The sequence below is a fragment of the Aedes albopictus genome, chromosome 1 (assembly GCF_035046485.1).
Source record: "Aedes albopictus strain Foshan chromosome 1, AalbF5, whole genome shotgun sequence".
In the NCBI taxonomy this organism is placed as follows: domain Eukaryota; kingdom Metazoa; phylum Arthropoda; class Insecta; order Diptera; family Culicidae; genus Aedes; species Aedes albopictus.
Window position 1 is genome coordinate 141,878,591 of NC_085136.1, and position 6,744 is coordinate 141,885,334.

General features: G+C 37.8%; 1 pseudogene; it reads right to left on the minus strand.

The window, feature by feature from the left end:
- Positions 1-4,636: 4,636 nt before the first annotated feature.
- Positions 4,637-6,105, minus strand: LOC109400920 (ficolin-2-like; annotated as a pseudogene).
- Between the last annotated feature and the right edge of the window lie 639 nt (positions 6,106-6,744).

Below are 6,744 nucleotides of genomic sequence, written 5' to 3' on the forward strand. Positions count from 1 at the left end.
TAAAAGTTCAAGTTGATCAAATGTTGCAAGGAGATATTATACAGCCCTCAGTATCTCCTTACAACTCACCGATACTTGTTGTCCCTAAGAAATCTACAACAGACGATAAAAAACGGCGTCTCGTTATAGATTTTAGGCAACTGGATAAGAAAATTCTAGGAGATAAATTCCCGCTCCCTAGAATTGATGATATTTTAGATCAGTTAGGTAGAGCAAAATATTTCTCTACTCTAGATCTGATGTCCGGATTCCATCAAATTGAAATTGATGATGCTTTGAAACAATTTACAGCCTTCTCCACTGAAACAGGTCATTACGAATTTAAGAGACTTCCTTTTTGTCTCAATATATCACCTAACAGTTTCCAGCGAATGATGACCATAGCTTTGAGTGGTCTTCCCGCGGATTGTGCATTTTTATACATCGATGACATTATTGTCATCGACTGTTCAATTAATCATCATTTACAAAATTTAGAACTTGTTTTTGAAAAGCTTCGTCAACGTATTTTGAAGCTTAACCCTGCCAAATGTCATTTCTATTGTTCTGACGTGATTTATCTTGGTCACCATATTTCAAATGAAGAAATCAAGCCCGATAAATCAAAATTTTCAGCAATTAGTAATTTTCCAACACCTAAAAATGCAGACGATGTTCGACGATTCGTTGAATTTTGTAATTATTACAGACGTTTTATACCATATATTGTAGATTTAGCCCATCCCTTAAACAATTTATTACGAAAAAATGTTAAGTTTGAATGGTCCGAAGATTGTAAAAATTCGTTTGAAATTTTAAAAAACAAACTATTATCCCCTCAAATTTTGAAATTTCTTGATTTCAAAAAGCCTTTTATCTTAAGTACCGATGCATCTAAAATGGCATGTGGTGCTATGTTAACACAACCATATGGAGACACTTATTTACCAGTGGCATATGCAAGTAAGTCCTTTACTAAAGGTGAACGAAATAAGTCCACCATAGAACAAGAACTAATTGCAATCCACTGGGCAATCACCCATTTTCGACCTTATCTATACGGAAGGAGGTTTACAGTCAAAGCTGACCATCGACCTCTCGTATATCTATTCACAATGAAAAACCCTTCGTCAAGATTGACTAGAATAAGAGTTGATTTGGAAGAATTTGATTTCAACATTGAACACGTAGAAGGAAAGCTAAATGTCGGCGCCGATGCACTTTCACGTGTAATTGTTGATTCAGATGAACTAAAAACTATCTCTGTTTTACCGATACAGACAAGGTCTATGACAAGAAGTAAACCAAGCAATGTCACTCAAATCGGTAGCCCAAAGACTGATCACCTTAGAGCATACGATTCAGTGAATAACATTGATGCGTTTGATCTTCCCAAATTAATAACCGAAATTGATGAGATACAGACAACGGTGTCAATAAAAATATATGATAAAAAATTGAAAAAGAATCTTGCTCAAGCGCAATTTTCTGCAACGATGTGCACATGTACTAAAGACTTTAAAGAAATTATTGACACAATTAACGAAATGGCCAAGTACTTGAATATTAAAAAGCTAGCAATTGCAAGGAACAGTATTATTTTTTCGAAGATAAATACTGAAGAGTTTAAATCATTATACAACCAATCTCACAACGAAGTCGACGTAATTATCTATACACCAGCGATAATTGTTTCAAACCAAAATGACATCAATCAAATAATCCTCGAGAACCATACATCCCCACTTGGAGGACATGTTGGTACTACAAGATTATTGAATAAAATACGTAAAACATACTACTGGAAAAATATGCGAAAATCTATCAACCAGTTCGTTAAGAACTGCATTGATTGTAAAAGAAACAAACACACGGTAAAATACGAAAGAAAAAATCATTGAAACCACTACACCCACGAAAGCATTTAATGTTGTTTCCATTGATACAATAGGCCCCATGACCAAAACTAAAAAAGGAAATAGATATGCATTAACACTACAATGTGATCTCACAAAGTATGTTATTGCTATACCTATACCTGATAAGCAAGCTCAAACATTAGCGAAAGCATTTGTTGAGCACTTTATACTCATATACGGATGTCCAATTTTAATTAAGACCGATTTATGAGCAGAATATAAAAATGAACTGTTCAATAATATATGTCAACTACTGTCAATTAACCACAATTTTTCTACAGCTTACCACCCCCAAACAGTTGGCGCCCTTGAACGCAATCATCGATGCCTTAATGAATATCTTCGACAATTCATTAACGAGCTACTCGATGATTGGGATTCCTGGCTTCAATTTTTTTTTTTTTAATTTTATTAAAGACCTTTTACCCTAAAAAGGCATTCAGGTCTATCAGATAAGCTACTAACTATATTACATATCATCTTAGTTTTCTCATCTTCTTCTCCACTTTCCTAGAGTGCTTGTTGAACCGTTCTATCCATTTATCAACGTCATCGCGGGCTGGCTCGGGTTCCGAATCGGTAAGATTCACACTACTGACCGAATCCATATCGCTGTCATTGTCATCACATTCGTCGTCTTTCGTTGTAGTTGATGCGGTTGTGGGTTTTCTATCCACTCTTTTCGGCGGTGGCGATGTGCTCTCCGGTGTACTTAGCTTGCGAACATTTCTCTGCGGGCGCTGTGGTTGTTGTTCTTGATCGGTGTTATTACCACGCTGCGTTTGATCGGCTGGGTTCTGCAACTGTGTTAAGGACGGCACCGTTTCAGCCGTTTGCTCTGCACTGCATGGTTGTGTGTTCCTGTTGGCTTTCCTATTGTCCGTGCATGTTTTGCCCGGATGAATTGGCTGCAGACAATGAAGGCAACTTTTCGGCTGATTCTTGTACGAAATCAGAGTCTGCTCGGTTTGAATTGTTATAACCGACTTGATGTGCTGCCGTAGCGTCATTTTAGCAATGCGAACACCGGAGGAGATACCTTTATAGGCAAAGGTAGAGCCCCAAACTTGTTCCTTTACGTAATGCACTTCTCCATACTGTTTCAAACTCACAGTAATGTCGTCATTGGTGACGTTTTCGGACAAGTCATGTATTTTGACCAGTATACATCCGTCGTCCATAGAAAGATGCACTTTGTTCTGGACGCCGTCGGTAACAATGTGGTGTTTTTCGTTGTGGAGGTTGACTACCATTTCGGCAGTTTGTTGGTCGATGCACTTGATATAAGCACAATTATGCACATGGTGCATTTGGAGCCTTACCAGCTGATCAGGGCGTAAGCTAAGTGTACCATTAACAAAGGAATGGATGTCCACGAACGAGGGTCGAGTTTTAAAGTTGTTGAAATCCACTTTAAAAGTGTTACTACGAGAACCGATCACCGCCATTCGCGGCGAAGTAATCGAGAGATGATACAGCGAGATGGAAACACGTCTGGTTTTCAGCGAGACTCGAGCAGAACTGGCTTCAATTCTATACTTTCTGTTATAACACTACTCCCAACACTGAGCATACATTCACGCCATATGAATTAGTTTTTGGTAATTTGGTTAATTATCCTCGAAGTCTAGTGAACCCCTCAACATTGATCCAGTTTATAACTATGATAATTATTATACAGAACTGAAATTTAAATTGCAATATGTAGGAAATAAGGCAAAAGAACTATTAGTCAAATCTAAACATAGGAGAATAGCTAAACAAGCAGAAATTGCAAACCCCTTAAATATTAAATTAGGAGAAAAATTACTTTTAAAAACAGAAAACAATAGAAAATTAGACAAGGTTTATAACGGACCTTTTGAAGTGATAGCAATAAGCCACCCGAATGTAAAAATCAAAAATTGTGAAACAAACGAACAAAAAAAACAGTGCATAAAAATAGAATTGTCAAACTTTAACAAACAAACTACGTTACACAAAATTGAATTGTAATTTTTAAAACATAGAAGGTGATTGGTAACATTAACTTCAAAATTCAAATGATTTCTCTACGATCATCATTTTCCTTAAAAGGGGGAGATCTAGTGCATAAATTAGTTGAGTTGCATATTGCCAACAGATGTGGCACAGCAACAATAATTCCCATCGACAAGGTCTTGCAACGTGGACAAGAACACCCAAGTGCAATAGCTCATGTTGCAACCGCCAACGATGCTCCTTTCCCAAGCTCAATATTCCCAGGCTAAATGATTCTCGAATTTCACTTATCGACGGGTTGTCAACTGCAATATAATTTTAACGCATATCGATGTTACCATGCGCTTCCTATTTACCGGATTCTCTCATTCTCTCGATTTGTCTCTGTAAAACCAATTATGTAGCTTAGAATTAAGGCTCAATAGATTTTTTAGACTTGAATAAAAAACATTCGTATCGCAACCACGGAGTTGAACACTTCGGATGACCCCCTCGATTACATATTTTGTTTTTCAAGTGTGAAGAATCATCATTAGTTAAAACTCACAAAATAAAAAGATTTTTTTTTTTAAATTGATTGATAAAGATGGAAAATTACTTTTACCTCAATTGCGCCAGTTTCAATTGATTTAACCAAAACTTTCAAAATTACTCTTCTAATTCAAAAAGCTCAATTCTTCCGTAAAATATGACAATTTCCTGTCATGTCAATCTGGGGCAGCCTAGTAATATAAGACACTCCACTAATGAAACAGAAATATTACTCCATAATTTTTAGACACAGTTTATTTGCCTAGTTTCCACCAACAGCCAAGACCAAGCCAACAAAAACTGTTAAATTCTATACGATTGGTAAATAACCCGGATTCTCTCATTAGGTCGATTACTGCTGCAATTATATATGGAGCCACGGGCAAGTCATCGCCACATCTGGAATCTTACGTATCATCATTCGAGAATATGCTAAATCGTCGTAATTTTTATGGAAGCCTTCCCAGTTGAGACCATTTGCATTATTTTTTTTCTGGTACAATCCATTGAGGTCACTGAAAATATACAAATGTTTATTAATAATTAAACAACATGAGTTTAATTTGTCATACCTAAAATAACATTTCATGTACCACCATCCACTCTTATTCATTTTGGCACAATTTCCAGAATGATCGTCGTTGTCACTATCTTCGGTTGTAAACTTTTTCCACTGTAATTCCCCAGCTTCCTTAATGCATATTTTTCCCCTTCAGTCGCAATCTCAAATACGTCGTATCGTGCAAACTTGTAATTCCCGTCGAAATCTTTCAACTCTACAAGTAGCTGGTGGTCGCCATCTTTAGTGAGACGATGGAGTTTCTCCAATCCAATCCAAAACTCTCCGTCAAGACTTCCGAATCCATTCTTGTATTCTCTCCAGTTACGGTAAAAATTAACTGATCCATCAAAGCGATGCTGCACAACAATCCATCCTCCGTCAAATGCTTTTTGTTCGCAATATGCCTCGAATGGTTTCTCAAAACCCAATGGATGTATTTTGTACCTTCCCGGTACATACGATGGAACATCGGCGCAAGACTTGAATGGTTTCAAATCATCTAGTCTGCTATTCGTTCTTCTACTCAGTTGCATTGCGAGTACTGACTTTTTCCAGTACTCATGATCGGCACAGCTTAGGCGCTGCTGTAAACTATCCGACGAACGCTCCATCACGGTGGTCAAATTGTGTCCTACAGCTTGCTCTAGTCTGGTCAGCATCTGCATAATGCCCTTGAGGGTGGAATCATCCTTGGAGCACACGCGATTGTGATCAAACTTTTGATTTTGTTCTTTCATCTCGAGCCATATATTCCAGAACTGAACCTCGACATCTTGCAGCTTTCCAAGAAGGTATTCATAGGCAACGTTGTCACTTTTAACAGGACAGTTTGAGCAGTCACAGAACACCTGTTTCGTCTCATGACAATGGATCAGACACAACACACAGAAAATAGTAATACATTTCACATTCATTCTAGCGCAAAGAAGAATCGCCTTCGACGAGCAAGGGGACTAAACAACTGCTACTGGATGTGAGCTATGCTCTTTTATATCAGGATTCGTATCATGACGGCAAACTCTTTTTGGGCTCTGCGGTTTATACTGCGCCACAACTGCTTCCCGCCGCAAAGTTATGATTTAATTTCTGGGCTTTTGGAAATTCCTCTCAAACGGAATGAATCTTGCTTCTCAGCTCGTCAGTTATTAACTGGAAACACTCTTGAATAACCACAAAGATTTTTTTTATCACTGAGCCACTGCTTTCACTCGATCGACGTGAGATTTGAATCAGCTTTGTCTAAGTAGTTTTACTTCATATCACCTAACCAATATTCCGAAATTATTTCATTCAAAAAGTAAGTATTGATAAATATGTTCGATAACACCTATCAACGGAGTTCCCACTGAATCACCCAGTTCAGTGGTTGGTACAATCACTACTTTTATGGTTTTCTATTCGGCATATCTTTATCAGCTGGTAAAAGGGAACTTTCCAACCACAGAGAAAGAACATCGACACTGTTTCATAATTTGCTTCAAACGCCAATCGTCATTCCGCTTATGGAACGAGATAATATGAAACGAACAACCAAAACAAAGCAGCATATAATGTGGCGACGAGTACGTTACGCGATGTGTTGTTTTCGTTTAGGTACTTTTACCCTAAAAGATAAGCCATAACGGAGTGAGAGAGAATAGTGCTCTCTCGTTAAACGAAATTAGAAAACAGGCGAACAGCATACTGCTGTTCGGTGGGGAGACGGTGAGTGATGTTACGATAGCAATCAGTGCTCCCGACTCTGGCATTGCAATACTCTTATTGAATTGGATG